Below are 19,120 nucleotides of genomic sequence, written 5' to 3' on the forward strand. Positions count from 1 at the left end.
ATTTAGGATTTAGTTATTTGTTGTGAAAAAAGACAGTTCCATGCTTTTTTGTGTACATTTATTATTTCCATCTTATTGCTGAATGGTAGCATATGAATAGATGAAAACATTCCACAAAGATGGCAGCTAAGAAATCTTGTGTACGTCGCTATTTGAAGGAGCCTGTCAATCAAAGAGAGTGCGGTCATTTAGAGAGTGGTAATTCAAACTGAATTTTGCAAAACTGGAATGAAATGATGCAAAGCTCAGTTGTAAATTACAAAAGATTGATTTCTGATTGATTAAAAAAATTATCTAAAATTGATCAACGTGGACAACAAGGTTTTTTAATTTTTTTTTATTGAGTTTGATAAATAGAAACCGATGTAATAGACAATTTTTTTTTCCGGAGGTGGGGTACAGAACAAAACAAAACAAGGAAGGGGGAGGGAAGGATAGGTAATGGAACATAACATGGGAAACATGTTTTAAGGGTAATATTACATAATTTACTTCAAAGTAGATTTTTAATCAGCTGTCAATATTTCTCAATTTTTAAAGTCTAAAGTCAGTCAATTGTTGTCACTTGCCCATGAGATGCCCATTGGGCCCAATTCAGACCTATTAACCATATTGCCAATATGCAGCCCTGCTGATTATCGAATGAATATGTATGCGAACATCGCTTGCGTCGCTCACAATGCTTCCGGCATGGTGCCTCGCTGTCCTCGGCACACTATTTTATTCTCCCACCACGCCCTAGTGTTTGGTAGGGCATGAAATACCACCTGTTGGCAGTGCCAGATTAAGCCTTCGGGGGGCCCGGAGCACTTTACACAGGGGGGCCCTCTTGCACTTGTGATTACTGTCCGCAAACTGCATGGGAGAATACAACACTGTCAAAACACAGAGTAAAGGCAGTATAAACTTGGTCAATGGGTAACTGCAAGGGGGAGATATAGATAGATATATAGAATATAAAGATATATATATATAGATGTGTGGAAAGTGGCACTCCTTTGGACTTCACAAAAAGGACTACGCATACGCAATCAGCTCCAACATTTTGGATTTTACTCCGTTTTCAAGGATAGAACCATTTCTTTGAGTGCAGCACCCGGGCAGTTGTCATGTGTATCTTGGAGTGCCGGTATTCACGTATCTATATATAGATATCTATCTATCTATCTATATATATATATATATATATATATATTATATATATATATATATATATAAACACACACACACACACACACACACACACACACATACATACATACATACATATATACCACATGAAAAGCCTGTGTTTGTCCCTCTGCACCTTACTCTATAGGAGACCTCACAGTCCCAGTGCTGCCTCTGATTAAAAACCCTCCCATGACTAGGCTGCTGCTGCTGTTCTCCATGGGCCTGAGAAGCATGTAATGAGCTCCACCAATCAGAGCTCAGCACATATGTCTCAGCCTCTGCCCTCTGGTGCAAAGTGTCATGGGACTTAGTCAACTCCCAGTAATGCACTGCACACTTGTGCAATCAGTGTGCCTTGGCTCCCGATGGTCAGCACCATTAATCATTGTCACATTGGCAGATAGGTGAAGCTGCAGCACTACCCCACTCCCATGCACAAAACCTTTAGCTAATTTTTTTTTAAATACATGCCAACCACAGGGGGCCCCTAGCTAGAGGGGGGCCCAGGGGTACTGACCCCTTGTGCCCCCATTATAATCCGGCCCTGCCTGTCGGCACATTTTGGCTCAAACAACAGTGAAAAACCCCATGTCAACCTTTTCACTGTCGACCTAGACACTGTCAACCTAATGCTTGTGTCGACCTAATGACCTGTCGACCTAGACCCATGTCAACATTGACCCATGTCGACCTAGAACCATGTTGACCTATCCCTATGTCGACATAACGGTGTCGACCCAATGCTTGTCTACCAGCTTGCTGTAGACCCAATGATCGTATCCCAGTTTGACGGTTATTAGGTCAACCACTATAGGTCGACATTCACTAGGTTGACAGATAAAACAGGTCCACATGGTCATTAGGTTGACACAAGCATTAGGTTGACATGAAAAAGGTCAACATGAAAAAAGCAGACATTGTTTGTTTTTCTTCAAAAAAAAGGGTGTTTTTTCATACTTTACTATCCAAGTGGGAATAAAGGGCCTTATTCTGATCGGTGCGGATATTCCCGCATGCGGACGGACCGCCGATGTTGATCGTCTGCGCATGTGCAGAGGTCACTCTGCGCATGTGCAGGCGATTTCGCCGCACAGATTCTTTACACGCCGCACAGGGGGCGTAGAGGGGCGTGAGGGGCTACTTAGCCTCATTACCCTATGCATACGCCCCGCGTTTCATGGGCGTTCCCATGCAAACGCGGGGCGTATGCATGGTAATGAGGCCGTGACGTGTGGGTACGGGGCGGGCATCTGACATCGCCGGATGTCAGCTGCCCGCCCCCATACATGATTTCACACGGACAAGTGTCCGTGTGGTCTTGTGTTGCGGGACCTGGTGGAGCGTGCGGCCCTGCATTCGATGTTCGTCGACCATCGAATGCAGGGGCTGCTCCCAAGACGGAGGAGGCGTATCCCCGTCCAATTTCATGCGGATCGCCACATATCCGCGTACGGACGGCAGGTGGCGATCCGTATGGAAGGCGGGGATTCGCCTGCACGGTTGCGGCCGCATATTCTGATCGGGCCGCACCGATCAGAATAAGGCCCAGAGTGAGAATATAAAAGTGTGCTGAGTTTAGTGAGGCACCCTGCCCAAAGCAAATGTTTCCTTAGAGTAAAAATGTTGGTGAGTATCCAAAAGATATATTGCAACATTTAAACAAGAAGAAAGTAACACATTCTGTGCAGGCACATACATCAGTGGTGCTTTAACATAGATCAAGTTGGAATTGCAGCCACTTGGGTAGGAAGGTTATGGTATAGTGGGTCGACAATATCTAGGTTGACAGTCACTAGGTCGACCACTGATGGTCGACAGTGTCTAGGTTGATATCTGAAAATGGTCGACATACCAAAGGTCGACATTGGCAGATGGTTGACACAACCTTAAGGTCGACATGGACATGGTCAACACTCACAGTATGGCTATTGGTCATATTGTGAATCTGAGGGAACTTTATGAGAATGAAGCCCAAAAACAGTGTAATAAAATGAAGAAAATTCCACTAAATATCAGCCACATGCTTAGAAATCCCCATGAGAACTGTTAGATCAATTGTAACCAGTGGCGGCTTGTATCCTTTTGGGGGGCTAACTCTGGCCACAGCCGCCGCAGGGGTACCGTGATGCTGGCACCCCCCCTGTCGCCGCCGCCACCTCTCCTCCCGTCCCTGCAGAGTTCCCAGTGCCTGTGCTATGATGACAGGCACTGGGACAAACCTCTGTACTGCGCATGCGGCCAGCTTCTATGGCAGTGTTTTTCAACCAATGTGCCGTGGCACGCTAGTGTGCCTTGAGCTGCTCTCAAGTGTGCCCCCAGATCTAGAGATGCCCAAACCAGTTACAGCCACCACCAGTTTAACTGTTATTAACTGGTCTCTTTTTTTCATGTAAAGGGCCAATGTATTTTATTTTTGTCACCTGTGGGGAACAGTGTGATTGTTTTTTATATGGGGGCCTATAGGTTTTTTTTTCCCTGTGGGGGCCAATGTGTTTTGCTCTGTGGGGATCTCATGGTGTAACTTGCCAATTTTAAAATCTTATTTAGTGTGCCGCAAGGTAAAAAAGTTGAAAATTGCTGTTCTATAGGCTGCTTCGGTAGCCTATAGAAGGGAATCACGGTCCCGGTCCTACAGATGACAGGCACTGGTACCGGCGCATGCGCAGTACCAATGGAGCTACTGCGCATATGCAATCTTGGATTTTGCTCAGCAGCCTGCAGAAAGGCGTCACTGAGGGAGGGAACACCTCACAATGGGACTGCCTTGGTGATTGGCAGGTCGGACTTCCAATAGGAAGTCACTGCCAGTCACAGTGAAGCCAGTGCAGTCTCACTGTTTGTAACTAAATGTAAGCTGAATCATACACCCAGGTACTGCCTAGACAAGACCCAGTGGGTTAGATGGACTACAGATCCAGGCCTCCACATTAGAATAGGCACCAAATCAATACAGCATGTTGATGATCAGCCACAGTGTTGCCAATTAACCTACTATATTCAAATAAAATATTTATTTTTCTTTAGGCCAGTGTAGTTCTTAACCAAACCCTGACTAGGCTAACCCTCAAAATTCAGTGTATCGTTAAAATAAAAGGTCTTTTATAAAATTAAAACTACAGTGAAAATTCACCTTTCAGCAGTGGTCCCAAGCACAAGGTCAACGGAACACGGGCATGGTCAAAGTCCAGCTCTCTATCCAGTGGAGAATCAGAGGCACTATTTACAAACTGCAGTCCACAAGCTTCATCAAACCAGCCTTGAATAAAGTAGAACAAGCACAGAACAATGGAAACAATCAATTAAATGTTGAATTTCACTAAAGAAAATCTTGATGGAAGATCTGCCTCTCCGACAGTTCACCCATCACCCATCAAATTCACTGGCCCTGGACATATTCTTGTAGTTTCATTGCATATTAGGGTGGGTTATTCTGATTGTTTTGGTTCCCTGTGTGTTCGCATGGGGGACTGATGTTTTGCATCTGCGCAAGTGCATTTCTGCACAGGTGTAAATGCAGGGTGCGAGCGGGCATGGTGAAGTACATGTTGGCCATCCCGCTCGCACATAGCAGTACTGACAGGAGGTGTAAGGCAGCGGCGGGGGGCACAGCCCATGGGAACACCAGCGTTATGCACTTAACTCTTGTTCATACAGATGGAGCCCCTGTCAGCCATCCAGCCATGGTGATGTTTCTGGTTGGCGGTCGGCGGGGACGGGGACCCAGGAGCATCTCACTTGCATGTCCCACTCAGCTGGTCAACAGGGAGTGGGGACAGGGTGCATCCCTGAAATGAAGACGGGCAGGGAGCGGACAGAGCGGGGAGACGGGCAGGAAGAGGGGACAGGGCTTGATGGCTTCCGGGAGAATGGGGCATCTCATGCGTACACACCCCCTTCCTGGCGGATGGCTATGGGTCTAATGAAAGCGTCTCCATCTGTACATATGCCCCAATATATGTTGTCTTTAGACACTTATTTGTTTAGCAGTCACACATTATTTTAATAGATATTTAATATAAGCAAGGTTACATTATTTTGTATTTTTATTGCATGTTTAAATCCTTTTACAGTAAAATATATTTATAGTAAAACAAAACATACTTATAGGCAAATACAATATACTAATTAAAAGTCACATGTGAAGTACATTTTATTTCAAAGTCTTCAAAGAAGTTACTAAGCAGGAGGAAAGATTTTATTTGTGAAAAAGACTAGCCAAATTAGGGTTGTTTATTTAAATATCATGACACCCTAGAGGGGATAGGATTACTTAATACAAATATATCCAAGACCAGAACAAAGCATTCTCAAGTGCGCTTCTAAATCCGGAGACTTTACACAGTCATCCATTAGGATTTTGCACAAACAAGCTATCAATTGATGCTGAAATCCCCTTTGATTCTTACATTCAGGGCCTGCAACAGGAATCTTGGGGTCTGCTACACTTTTAACTCTGGGGCCCCTCTTTGTCTATGACAACAAGGACATCTGTCAACATGGACCCCCATTTGCTGTAACGTGTACTCTTGCATTGCTCACTTCGCTCGCCATGCTTTGGGCATGGTGCCTCATTCCGCTTCGGTCCACACAGCACACTTTACCATTCCTAATTTTAGTCCATGTGGATCGTAAAGTAAAAAATCGGGAAAATCTCATGTAGACCTTTTCATGTGTTGATCTGATAAAGATCCCGCGCATGCGCGGATATGCCATAAGTTCTATATATGTGGGCCGCTTACTCGCGAGATCATGGTGTTTAGACACATGCACAGTAGCGCCTAAGACAGATAACAACCCGAAGTATGGGCATAAACTTCCCGTACATGCGCAATTTGACTTCTAGACACTGGATCTTGGTTACCCTATACCCGCGAGAATACGGGAGTCTCACGCATGCGCAGATGTGCTTAATTACCGAATCCGGAAATCCCATACATGGAGTGTCCACCTATTGATCTCACTATAAATATAGCATCTTTGGTTAATGTATATTACTCTCCTGATGAATTTGAACCCATACCTATATGGTGTAAGAGACGAAACGCGTAGAGAGCAGCCTATTTCTACCCCAGCACTTTATACATGTAAGCTTTTTTTATTCACTATATGCACCTTAATAAAACTACCACTTTTTAATTATTTTTTTTTCAAACACATTTTATTGAAATGGTCACGAGTTACATAGTCGTTTGTCAAGGCGACAATTCTTTAGTTGTTTGACAAAATTACACCTCGCAGGGTGACCATATTTTTCATTTTTTTTTCAAAGCAATTACAAACATACATAAACATACAAAGAAAAAGAAAAACCAAAACATAATAATATATACAACTGTAAACCATGTATGATACAGACACATGGCGGCTTTATCTCAGTTAGTGCAGATGTTCATATGTCGGTCAACTGTAGATCACGTCTGGGTGTGACCTCTAGCCTTTGAGTCGAGTAATCTGCCATTATATCGCATCACTATGAAATCATCAATTTGATAAACAAATAAAGACTGAACAGGTTAGACAAGACAAAGGAAAGGTACGGCGAACACCAATGATGATGTTACACATTACTTGTGGGTTACAAACATTCCCTCCAATCAGTTAACTCTAGGCGAATTCTCATGTAGAGCCCAGTTGTCTTATCATATACCATGAGGTATTTTCATAGAGGCGTAGAATTTGTGTTTGGGTAGTACTAGGCAGGGTCTCAATATAGGGGCCCCATTTTTTATAGAACCTCATTACTCCCGACTCAACGTCAGGTATAGTAGCCTGTCTTTCCATGTAAAAGGTATCTAAGATTGTGTTTTTTGTTTCCAATATTGAAGGGGCTGATTTTTTAATCCAGTGTTTCATAATCAATCTGTTTGCTATGCCCAGTATTACTGTTATGACCAGTAGCAGGGCTTTTTTCCTCCCCCCCAATCCCAGTCTCCCATTACCAGCAGCAGGCATGCCCACTTTTTAATTCTAATTGGAGTTTTTCTTTCTCATGTAATCGCACGGCACTTGTGTTTGTATTACACACTCTGATACTCGTGGAGAGACATCTGGAGTGTGTCCAACTTGCAGTCCGGGTAGCAGCCTGGTAATCCATGAGATCATTAATCTAAAAGATTAACTGATGAGCACAAGAATCACTTATATACGGGACGCACATTGCTTTATTTTAAAAGTGTGAACCCCACTTATTACACTAGAGAGCGCTGTTTCTCATCCATTTTTCTAGTACACATCCAGAGACGATACAACAACGTTTCAAAAGGAGAACATAGCAGCCGCCTGCCATACAGGATTGGTGTTTTGTGGAAGGACTATACCTATAAAATAGGAGTATATTTCAGGACAAAAAAAAAGCGGATTAGAGCCACTAAGGGTGAAGCAATGGACAGTACCCATTCTGTTATTTTTATATATATATATATAGATATATAGCGTACAGGTGAGGGCACTCCGTGCTTCCAATAGAATATCTCGCCTGGGTGCAATGCACAGGGATATGCAGATAGACGGGGGGATGCGGCACTCTCACGGACTTAAACAACAACGTTCACAAAGGCAACAATGTGGCCAATATATATAGTACATGAACAGATGGGCGTCACTCCAGGTCTCATGCAAAAAGGTGATCTTTTAATGTGCTAAAATGGTCAACGCCGTTTCGGGATTACTCCTGTCATCAGGACCAACAGGTGTTGATCCTGATGATGGGAATAATCCCGAAACGGCGTTGACCATTTTAGCACATTAAAAGATCACCTTTTTGCATGAGACCTGGAGTGACGCCCATCTGTTCCTGTACTATATTGGTGGTACATCCACCTTGGGAAGGCACCCGGGCATTTCACCTTTTGAGAGCAGAGAGTGCCGGACATCCTACTCTGGATATATATATATATATAAAACAAGTTGGATGACGGCGGCACTAAGAGAAAAAAACAAGCAGGACAACAAGCGGTGTGGGGACCGACGTTTCAAGGCCCTTAGGCCTTTTTATCAAGGTGCTAATTTCACCAAATACATGCATTTTCGGGGTCAGCGCCCCTTTCTCAAGGTACAATCCACATAGGGAACAACAGTATAATACCCGTGGCTCCCCGACCTTCCCCAATAAATACCTGAATCTCCAACAGCCCTCACATGCCGTCCAGCACCCAGACCTCCTTCACCAGAAGCCAGATCCCTGAACTTCTGGTTATTGCGGGGACAGGCTAGCGGTGCGCACCAACTATGCGTTCCACCTGTACTTCCGCATATCTGCAGAACAGTCTGTCATTACGGTTACTAGGAGCTGGATCAGGGGCAGGCATCTGTGGGGCACAGAGATCAGGAGACATAATAACATGTGCAAAAACATACATAAATACACAGTAGAACTAAGTAGATAATACTGAGGAGAAACACATCAAATTAGACCAGGCAAAAAAATTAGCTAGCGGGACTAGTATAATATTTAGCTAACTGGATAAGGCTAAATTAAGCAATTTTTTTAAGCAATTTTTTCATTAAGTCCCATAGGATTGATGGTATTCAATCTTAAAATCCACTGGGATTCTCTAATTAACAAAGTCCTAGCCCTGTCACCTCCTCTCAAACTGAGCGGGACGTGGTCTATCATGTAATAGCATAAGGATTCTAAAGTATCCGATCCTCCTTCTCAAAATGGTTCCTTAAAAACGTTCTGTAGATTTTTGGATGATTCTATGGACAGATTCTTGGCCACCCCTTATCAAATTCATTCTAACTTAAATAAATATGAATTAAAAGCTTTGAAAGAATTGTAATCGGACAGTTCCATTGTGATATGCCCCGCTGACAAAGGTGGGGCTATCGTAATTATGGATATATCTGATTAGAAACAAGAAATTCAGAACCAACTCTCCGATGGGGATGTGTATGCTAAGCTAGGTGGGGATCCTACCCCATTATATCAACAGGAACTGTTCACCATTTTGGAGAAAGTGAGCTGTGATCATCTAATTGCAAAGAAAGTGTATGATATACTACGGGTACAACATCCAACGGTCCAGGCTTTGTATAGAGTATACACAAAGCTACACAAAAACCCACTAAGACCACCAGTGAGACCGATTATTTTGGCTTGCAATTCCCTCTTACAGCCAGTTTCACAACTGCTGGACAGCATCTTACAGCTGTTTCTGCCATCGGAAAAGAAATTCTTAAAGGACACTACTTCATTTTTGTTAAAATTGAAGGAAATAAATGACGTTCCTCCGGGTTCCTCTTATGCTGTCTGGATGTGTGCAGTTTGTACACTTTCATCCATTCCACATGAGGGGGGACTGAGAGCTACTGTATGCAAAGTTTTTTGGTGAAACATTTGGATCCTAGTATCTTTTATCACTCTCTATTTCTGACACTTTTAGAGCTTAATTAGAGCATAATTATTTCTTATTTGACGCAGAATTCTTTGTACAGCATAGGAGGTGTGCCATGGAGTCTTCCGTGGCACCCTCCTACTCTGACATTTATATGTTTGCTCAAGAGGAGGACCCCTTCTTCCATGACCCTGTTGTCAGTGAGCACATCGTCATGTACGCCAGGTACATTGACGACGTGTTCCTGATTTGGACTGGGGAGGAGCGATTCATCTACCTCATGCAACAAATTAACGCATCTAGTCAATTCATCAAATTTGCCTACACACACACAGCACTACTCAGGCAAATTTATTGGAGGTAGCTGTCTCTGTACAGAATGGCAAGATTGCGACAGTTTTTTTTGTCAATTAGACAGAACGTAACACCTTGAAAAGACAAATTTGTGTGTACCTAGCGCTGGACTAGATCGTAATACCTTGCTCAGAGTTACCAGCCATCACCCCCCTACATTGAAACATGGGTTACCACTGTCGCAAATGATGCGAGTAGCTCGCATCATGAGCAACAGTGGTTGTATTGTAGCGGAATTGGAAAAATTGTCATTACATTTTTGGATCAAGGGTATGACTATAATCAGTTGTTATCACTTAAACATGGGGTGATTAACATGTCCCTAGAGGAATTGTTTACAACAAAGAAACGGGGAAGTGAGAATATGATCCCATGGGTTAATGAATTTTCAGTGTCCAGCCCCATTATACGTCATGCAATAAAGGCACTTTGGCCTATAGTTTGCACTGACAAGGATTTGCAAGTGTTTTAAAATCAGAAACCACTTTTAGCGTATACCAGGGGTAGGAATCTTAAAGATAGACTTGTGAAGGCAGATTTTACATGCAAAAGTCCACCCGTTTTACCTAAGGTCTATTTCAAACCGGCAGGGTGCTACAGCTATAGAAATTGCACTACGTGCAGATTTATGATAGCGTGCAAAACTGTTAAACATCCACACCTTGAGAAAACCTATGACATCCGCCATGTTTTAACATGCAATTCCTTGTTTGTGGTATACGTTATTGTATGCCCCTGTGGTCTGTCCTATGTAGGACAGACCACTAGGAAGTTCAAAGAACGTATGGCAGCCCATAGGTTAGCCATTACCCTTATGTCGAAGGGCAATGATGTAGACTAACCGGTCTCTAGACATTTTAAAACTGCTAGCCATACTTTAGAATCCTTACACTATTACAGATAGACCATGTCCCGCTCAGTGTGAGAGAAGGTGACAGGGCTTTGTTAATTAGAGAATCCCAGTGGATTTTAAGATTGAATACCATTAATTCTATGGGACTTAATGACAAAAATTAACTGGAATAGCTTAATTTAGCCTTATCCTATCCAGTTAGCTAAATATTTGACTAGTCCAGCTTTTAAAAAAAAAAATATTGTATGGTCTAATTTGATGTGTTTCTCCTCAAAATTATCTACTGTGTTCTACTGTACATTTATGTATGTTTTTGCACATGTTATTATCATGTCTCCTGATCTCTGTGCCCCACAGATACCTGCCCCTGATCCGGCTTCTAGTAACTTTGATGACAGACTGTTCTGCAGATATGCGCATGTGGAACGCATAGTTGGTGCGCACTGCTAGCCTTTCCTGCAGTAACTGGAAGTTCGGGGATCTGGCTTCCGGTGAAGGAGGTCCGGGCGCTGGATGGCGTGTGAGGGCTGTTGGAGATTCAGGTATTTATTGGGGGAGAGGAGCCACGGCTGTTATACTGTTGTCCATATGTGGATTGTACCTTGAGAAAGGGGCACTGACCCTGAAAATGCATGTATTTGGTGATAGCCACTACTAACTGAAATTATCTTTAAAACTGCATTGGAGTGCCTTTTCATTTGGAGGACTGTTTTGATTTCTTTTTTTTTTTTTTTTAAATAACTTTTATTCAGGATTGAGCATCATAGTATTACAATCAATAAAATATCACTGTATTTGTTACAATCAATAAAATATCTTTATATTTGTTATAGCAAATAGAAATGATATAAATTGAGTTACATTAAAATACATTGCAATTTCTATTCTTTCTTTTACCATGCAAACAGACAACAATAATGTGGATGAACACGGTCCGGAAGCCTCCCAAACCCCCAAATAATTATTGGCCTGCTGGAAGATCTACAGGAGCGTCTCCCAAGAGATTTCTAGTTTCGTACCATTGCGTGGATCGGTACTTATGTGTTAGTTGGACGCCCACTAAGCTATTTGCTTAGTTTTCTGTGTCCGCCCGCCACACTATATAAAATCAACTCCATGCCGACATGGATAGTGGGGGTATGAGCGTACTAACTATAGTGGGCGCCCAACTAACATATAAGTACCTGTGGATCTAAAACATCTATCAATCTGTATTTTAAGATTGTTTGATAAAGAGTCAATAAACCCTCCCATATTTGAAAGAAGTTCTATGTGCTTTCTTCCTTCTGGAGGGATGTCTCTATCCATTCCATATGAAATATATGGAAAAGTTTAGCCCTGAATAGTTGAATGGATGGAGGGTCCGCATGGATCCATTGATGCAAAACACATTTACGGGCTACAGCTGAGATTATAAGCATCATTTTTTTACCAGCAGGTAATATCGGTGTATTGGGAGGGAATGCTCCCAACAAGGCCCACTTCTCCGTCAGGGGAAGGCTGTTTAATAAATAAGTTAGAGAGAATCCCTGCACCTGTCTCCAGAAATGAAATATGAGAGGTCAATCCCACATGCAGTGTTTAAATTTTTCCCCCGAGCAGCCACATTTCAGGCACGTGTCAGTCTCAACAATGCCCATAACGTAGCGTCTATGTGGGGAGAGATAACCGTTATGATATATGTTGTATGTCATTTCCCTATACATAGAAGAAGGCAATGTCTTCCAGGAATAGTGGAATGATCGTAGCAAGTGTTTTATTGAGTATTGAGGAAAGATTTGCATCAACATGGAAATACCCGTTCGTATAGTGTCTAAAGCAATAGGAGTGTGTAGTATTTGGTAGTAAGTCGAAATGGCTCTTCTACCTGAAGTTGGTCTAAATAGAATTGTATCTAAGGCATTGATCTTATCAGTAGGTGAGAGGTATTTTAGGACAGAATTTGCGTAGTGTAGAGCCTGGTACATGGTCAGAGCCTGCGACCGAGGAAGTGTGTATTTTTCTGCTATGTCGTGAGCCTTCAAGGGAGCTGTTGCTGCTTCATTTACAAGGGCCTTAACATGCTTGATTCCTTTGCTTTTCCACGACTGGAAAGGTTGTAGTGCCTGACCATTTTGGTAAAAATAAGGAGTGATGGCTATTCAGATTATTTTTATTTCTCGTAAGGTGCCAGAAGGTGCCAGACCTTCCTGGGTGTTAGTAAAAGGGGATTTTGAGCTATTAGGGGTGTAACCTCCTGTTTATGGCAGTGCAAAAACGATATTAAGTGTAGATGAGGTGAGAAAGATTGGTCTATTGCTGTATCTGTGTGGTTAGAGGTTTTGTGTATCCAGTCCCTGATGTATCTAAGGATGCATGCTTGGTTATAAATGCGAAAGTTAGGGGGATTTGTGCCTCCGTTGATCACGGGTTGATGTGGTTTTATTAGACTTATACTTGGTCGTTTGTTTTGCCATATATCCTCCCGGAATACCTTGTTAATTTGTTTTTCGTCTGTGTTGGATAATAATGGCAGCATTTGTAAGGGATATAACATTTTTGGGAATGTTATCATTTGTAATAGGTGAATTCGGCCCAGGTAGGATAACATTAGATGTTTCCAGTCATCTAGCTCGACAAGTGCCGACTTTATAGTTTTAGTTATGCTAAGTCTATATAGGGCTTGTATATTTTTGGGTATATAAAGTCCTAGGTATTTTATTGCGCTTGAGGCCCATCTTATTTGGCATCCCCCAGCCCATCCGGGCCTCATCTGAGAGAGCCCAAATAGAGCCCCTGGGATTTATTGAGAAACCAGAGACAGAACCATATTCCTCTATTTTTTTGAAGATGGGTATAAGGGTAGTTTCAGGGTTTGAGACTAATAGCAGAAAGTCGTCTGCAAAAGCCATAACCTTGGTCTCTCGTGGACCCATGGATTTGCCCCGGAAAACGGGCCAGGACTGGAGTAGACGCAAGAGCGGTTCAAGCGCAAGATTGAAAAGGAGTGGGGAGAGGGGACAGCCCTGTCTGGTGCCCCTTTCTATCTTGATGGGTGAGCGTCTCTTGCCATTGATAATTAATGATGTGTTAGGGGTGGTGTATACATATTCAAAGAAATCTAAGAAATTCCTCCCCGAACTCTCTTATACGAAAGATTTTTTTTAAATGTATCCAAGAAACTGTGTTAAACGCTTTCTCAGCATCTAGGCTGAGAAGCATTGGCGGGGATCTAGGGGGGAATTGGGCAGTCTGTATTACTGCTGCTAGTGCTTACCCCTTTTACAGAATATTTGTAATGAGTAAAACCAAGGTGATTAGGAGTTAGTAGGGAGGGAAGAATGGATTGAAGACGATTAGCCATAATTTTGGAAAGGATTTTTAAGTCCTGGTTAAGCAATGTTATTGGTCTATAAAAAGACAACAGCTCCGGGTCCATGTCAGGTTTGGGCAGGAGGATTGTGTGGGACTCTATAAAGTTGGGAAAAGGCCTGGTCTTTATGAATTTCCTGAAAAGTTGAGTAAGAATGGGGACTATGTGAGGTTTCAGTATTTTAAAGTATTCCCCACTGTAGCCGTCCGGGTCTGGTGATTTTTCATTAGGAAGTTGGGAGATCACCATGGAGACCTCTAACTACTCAATATCTTTGTTGAGAAATGTGCGTTGGTCTGTTGTTAGTGTGGGAAATTTGGCTTCCTCCAGTAGGCGATCCCCAAGGTGACCATCTGCGCTAGGGGCTGTGTAAAGGGTAGTAAAATAGGAATTAAATTTGGCTAGTATCTCTTGTGTTGTGTGTAAGTGTCTGGCGTGTGTGGGGTGTCTGATGGTTTTGATATATGTTTTAGTTTTGTGGCCTATAGTCATGTTAGCTAGTAGACATCCCGCCTTGTTGCCCCATCGATAATATCGATTGGCCGTGAAGCTAACTTGTTTTTTTTGCTTCAGCTAGTAAAAAACTTTCCAGGAGCTGGCGGTGTTGTTGAAGTGTTCCGGTTTATGCAATGCCATTGGGAATCTCCAGAATCTAGTCGATGACATGGGGGCCATCAACCAGAGATATGTGGAGATGGGGGCGTGATCAGAAATTAGAATATCGTGTATGTGTGTAGAAACTATTCTAGAGAATAGTGAATTAGAAAATAAAAGGTAGTCAATTCTGGAGAATGTATGGTGTACATGGGAGTGCTGTTTTGATTTCTTAAAAGTGCACCCAATCCAGCTGATTGAGAGACCCCAGAGTGCCGGCATACAGTGGGATATATATATATATATAATAGTTGGATGAAGCGGCACTCCCAATGCTGATACCAGGAAGGTATACTCCTATGAGACAGTGCCCCCCGCCGGTGAACCGGGATGCCCCCGGGGAATATGCAGACTGGGTTGCGGCGGCACTTGTAATTAAAATAACGATACCAGGGGACTGGAAAAGGTTCCCAACATTTCTAAGCCGGTGCAGCTTTTTTTATCAAGGTGCAAAAGAAGGTGCATCTTCTGCACCTTGAAAAAAAAAACCTGCACCGGCTTTGAAACGTTGGGAACCTTTTCCAGTCTCCTGGTTTCGTTATTTTAATTACGAGTGCCGCCGCAACCCAGTCTGTATATATATACTGTATATATATATATATATATATATATATATATATATACATACATATAGTGGCAGACGCAGTTAGTTTAGTGATATCACTCAGGTGCATAAAGAGAGGGGTAATACAGAGTAAGAGAATGATGCATTGTTTGCCCCAGCACATTGAATGATATCAGTTACCAGATTTAAATACTACATGATAGTAGAATTAAGAGATCTTGGCAAATGTATGAATAAGCCATCTCTAAGGCTTCTCTGTGTATTGGGGGTCCCTACTGCTATTTCTAAATGCAGGGTGGGTGTGGCACCCCAAAAAATCAGCCTGAGCCAGAAAGCCCAGAGCAGCACACCAGTGAAAGGCTACAGTGTTAATAAATGTAAGTGTTAAGATTAAAAATGAATGTAATTAATATATTAAAGAAATAGTGTTAGTGAAGAAATTATTGTTAGATAGAATGTAAGAGTGTACCACCTCAGTGTCATCCAGCCACACAAATCCAGGGGAACTACACCCCACACCCAAGTTACCCCAATCTGTATACGTTAAAACAATCCCACATTGCTCCTTGTGTCACCTTCTCTTAATGCAATTGCTTTTAAAAACTTTGCAAGTAATATTCTACATTTGGTCTTGTGGACATGTTTTGTGCCTACTACATATGAAAATAATATAGTCATTATAAGTTTGCTAATATTGATTCCATCCACATGCTACAATTGCATTATTGCACTGAATCCTTGGCCCAGAGGCGGAACTTGTGGGTGCTGGGCCTCACCTGCTGCACCAATAATAGTTCCGCCTCTGCCTTGGCCCCTGAGGATGGGAAGGTTGTCAGTGGAGCACATCTGTGTTTCCTACTCATTACAACATTACCATGAGGAACCATTACTTGACAAATCCCACTGCATCTTTCTTTAGGTTAGCCTAACAAGAATGAACTGGACCTGTCAGAGATCCCCATGGTTTTGAGAGAATAGCGGTTGCGGTGTTTACAACTTAAAGTACATTTATTTCACAACCTGTACAATATGTCTGTAAAACCTGCACAGCTCAATGATTCAAGGCTGAAGATACCACATACATTCTATAATACCATTATCAGATGTATCCTCTGCTATTCATATCGATACTGCACACCATAATTCCAAACATATTAAGAGGTGCCTATCATGCTGAATCTTGTAGTGCTACACAAAAAAAAGAAAATGCAGATGCACATTCTATATTAGTAAGCACAGCTAATAAGAATAATAATTTATTTATTAACAGTTTCTTATACAGCGCATACATATTCCGCGATGCTTTACAAAGAATAGTTGAACATTTACATCAGTCCCTGCCAGAGTGGAGCTCACAATCTATATTCCCTACCACACATATACACATACACATTCAATCTTTGGTTATTTTTTGTTGGAATCAACTAACCTATCAGTATAATATTTAGTATACTAAACTATACTAAACTATACTTAACTATAATAAACTCCAAACTCCAAAATAAAAGCCATGACCAGGTGACATCATCTGGTTGGTGCTTAAGTTCAATGCACGGACCGTCCAAGTCACAGACCAACTGCCTCAAGGCATCACACTAGTGAGAGATTAAAATGATAGTAACTTTTACATAAATTTCAAGCAGAAGCTATGTGTTAAGAGTGTTACATTAGTGAGAAGTAATTATTAGGTGTTGCATAGGTAAAATAATTATAAATAGATGTATGTTGCAGCCATTTGGTGTAGGATGAGGCCTTTGCATACATTCCAACTTCCAAAATGTTCATGCCTGGACCCACGCAATATGTGGGGTCTTGGCCTAGCAGCCAGGGGCATTTCCGGTAAATCGCTGTTGTGTAAATCACTGCTGTGGGGGCATGGCCAGCGGCTTTGTTAGCCTCTGGCCATGCCCCCAGCCCCCCTGTCTCTGGGAATAGACACTGTGTGCATGTACACAGCATCTATTCACTGCCGCTTCCACAGGTACCCAAACTGATACTACTGGAGAAGGGGACCGACCTGCGTTGGACCCTATAGGTGAGTATATTGTATGCGTGATTGTAATGTGAAATAAAGTTCTACTTTACTGGTGTGTGTGTGTATTAATTAACTATTTGCATTGTTGTATAACTACAAGACCCAGTGAACCCTTTAATGCCCCGCATGCTGGGACTTGTGGTTCACCATGTTGTGCATGCTCTCTGGGACTTTTAGTTTTTTATTATTATTTATTTTGTTATTTATTTTTTACACACTGAAGCCTGCATGGATCTGACTGATTCGTATTTGTATAGACTGCTGCCAAATACAACCGCCTATGCAACCGGGAAATACGATTCCCATAAATACGGCACATTAGTAAATCTGCCCTATTTAAGATTCGTATTTTCCCAAAAAATATAGCTGATGCCAGGCGTATCCATATTCGAAATCGACCATATTCATATTTTTTAGTAAATTTCCCCCTCTGTCTCCAAATGCAGGCACAACAGTGAAGATGGGTGTGTGTGTGTGGGGGTCCCTGATCTCTGAAAATTGTTTATTTCTCTTCTGTCAGCTCTGCTTCCCACTGGCACCCGACCCCAGGGGATTTGCTCAAAGTCTCTCTCACTCTTTAAAATGTTTCCTTTATTAATCATGAAGTAAATTCCCTCAGCTACCCTGATATTTTCACCTCTCCTGATGGCACCCACATCAATTCTTCTCCTCCCACTTTCCCCAGACCAGCTGCCCCTTGCCGGAACAGCAGCGGCAGTGGCTTGAGTGGCAGGAGCATCAATGGCAGGAGCAGTATGAGGAAACAACACCTGACAATGAGCAGGGAGTGGCAATGCTAAGGTGCATTATTATGTGAGACATACTGAAAATGTTGTGTCAGGGGCATTATTGTGCCTGTGTGTGGCATAACAAGGTGCAAGGGACATTACTGTGTGGGGTATAATTTGGTGCGAGGGGCATAAATGTGTGGGGCACAATAAGGGGCATTATTGTGTGGGGTATTATATGATAATATTGTGCAAGGGGTATTACTGTTTGGGGCATAATATGGTGCAAGGGGCATTACTGTGTGGGGCATATTGGTGTAAGGTAGTCTTTTCATGCAAGATTGCAATGATGCCACATCTTCTTGTAGTGAGGCTAAAGCCCTTTTTTTGGTATGCACGACCTCAGCTAAAATTAATATATTATTTTTACAATGTATATGGGGTGGGTTGTGTGTGCATTTTTTTGTGTTCACTGTGGGAGCCAAATTGTCTAGAAACAGACCTGCATATCAGCTACTTTTGACTAGAACACCTTTGGGACCAGTCACATTTGTAGCTTCTGCACCCTTATCTTCTTTAACCAAATCCTGTTCAACAATCTCTCCATCACCTATGCTTCTTTATTTTCTTAAGCCCCATACACACTAGCTGACCTTCAGCCAACCTGGCACGGTAGCGCCCATTGGTAACAATAATGAGTGTACACACTAGACCATATAGTGAATGATATCATTTGGAAAGCTTTTTCTGAATTACATATTTCACAATATCATCTAGTGTGTTTGGAGCTTGAGTTTGTTCTTCTGGATAGCAGTGTACAACACAAAGGTATACACTGCCATTAAGTTATGGCTACATATGGCTGCATTTATGGCAGATATACACTGTTTTTAAGTTATGATTTAAATTTGGCTTCAACTTATTGTTATACCTTAGGATCAATTTATGCAGCTGGATTAAAAAACCCCTCTGATTTGATTCTAGAGTACAGGACATGGCCTTGTAACTGGGCTGTCCTTTTTAGGATGGTATAATTGTCTCTGGCCATTGACTTCTGGATTTCAGGATTT

General features: G+C 42.3%; 1 long non-coding RNA gene across 1 annotated transcript in view; it reads right to left on the minus strand.

Annotated features, from left to right (window-relative positions):
• Window positions 1-360: 360 nt before the first annotated feature.
• LOC146058777 (uncharacterized) overlaps window positions 361-19,120 on the minus strand; it is a 37,299-nt gene continuing 18,539 nt past the window's right edge. The window contains exons 2-3 of the long non-coding RNA XR_014469950.1: window positions 4,304-4,429; window positions 361-855 (exon numbers count right to left, since the gene is read on the minus strand). This is a non-coding gene — a long non-coding RNA (uncharacterized LOC146058777). The remainder of the gene's footprint in view (window positions 856-4,303; window positions 4,430-19,120) is intronic.

Source organism: Crinia signifera, chromosome 2 (assembly GCF_055691185.1).
Source record: "Crinia signifera chromosome 2, ASM5569118v1, whole genome shotgun sequence".
NCBI classification, from domain to species: domain Eukaryota; kingdom Metazoa; phylum Chordata; class Amphibia; order Anura; family Myobatrachidae; genus Crinia; species Crinia signifera.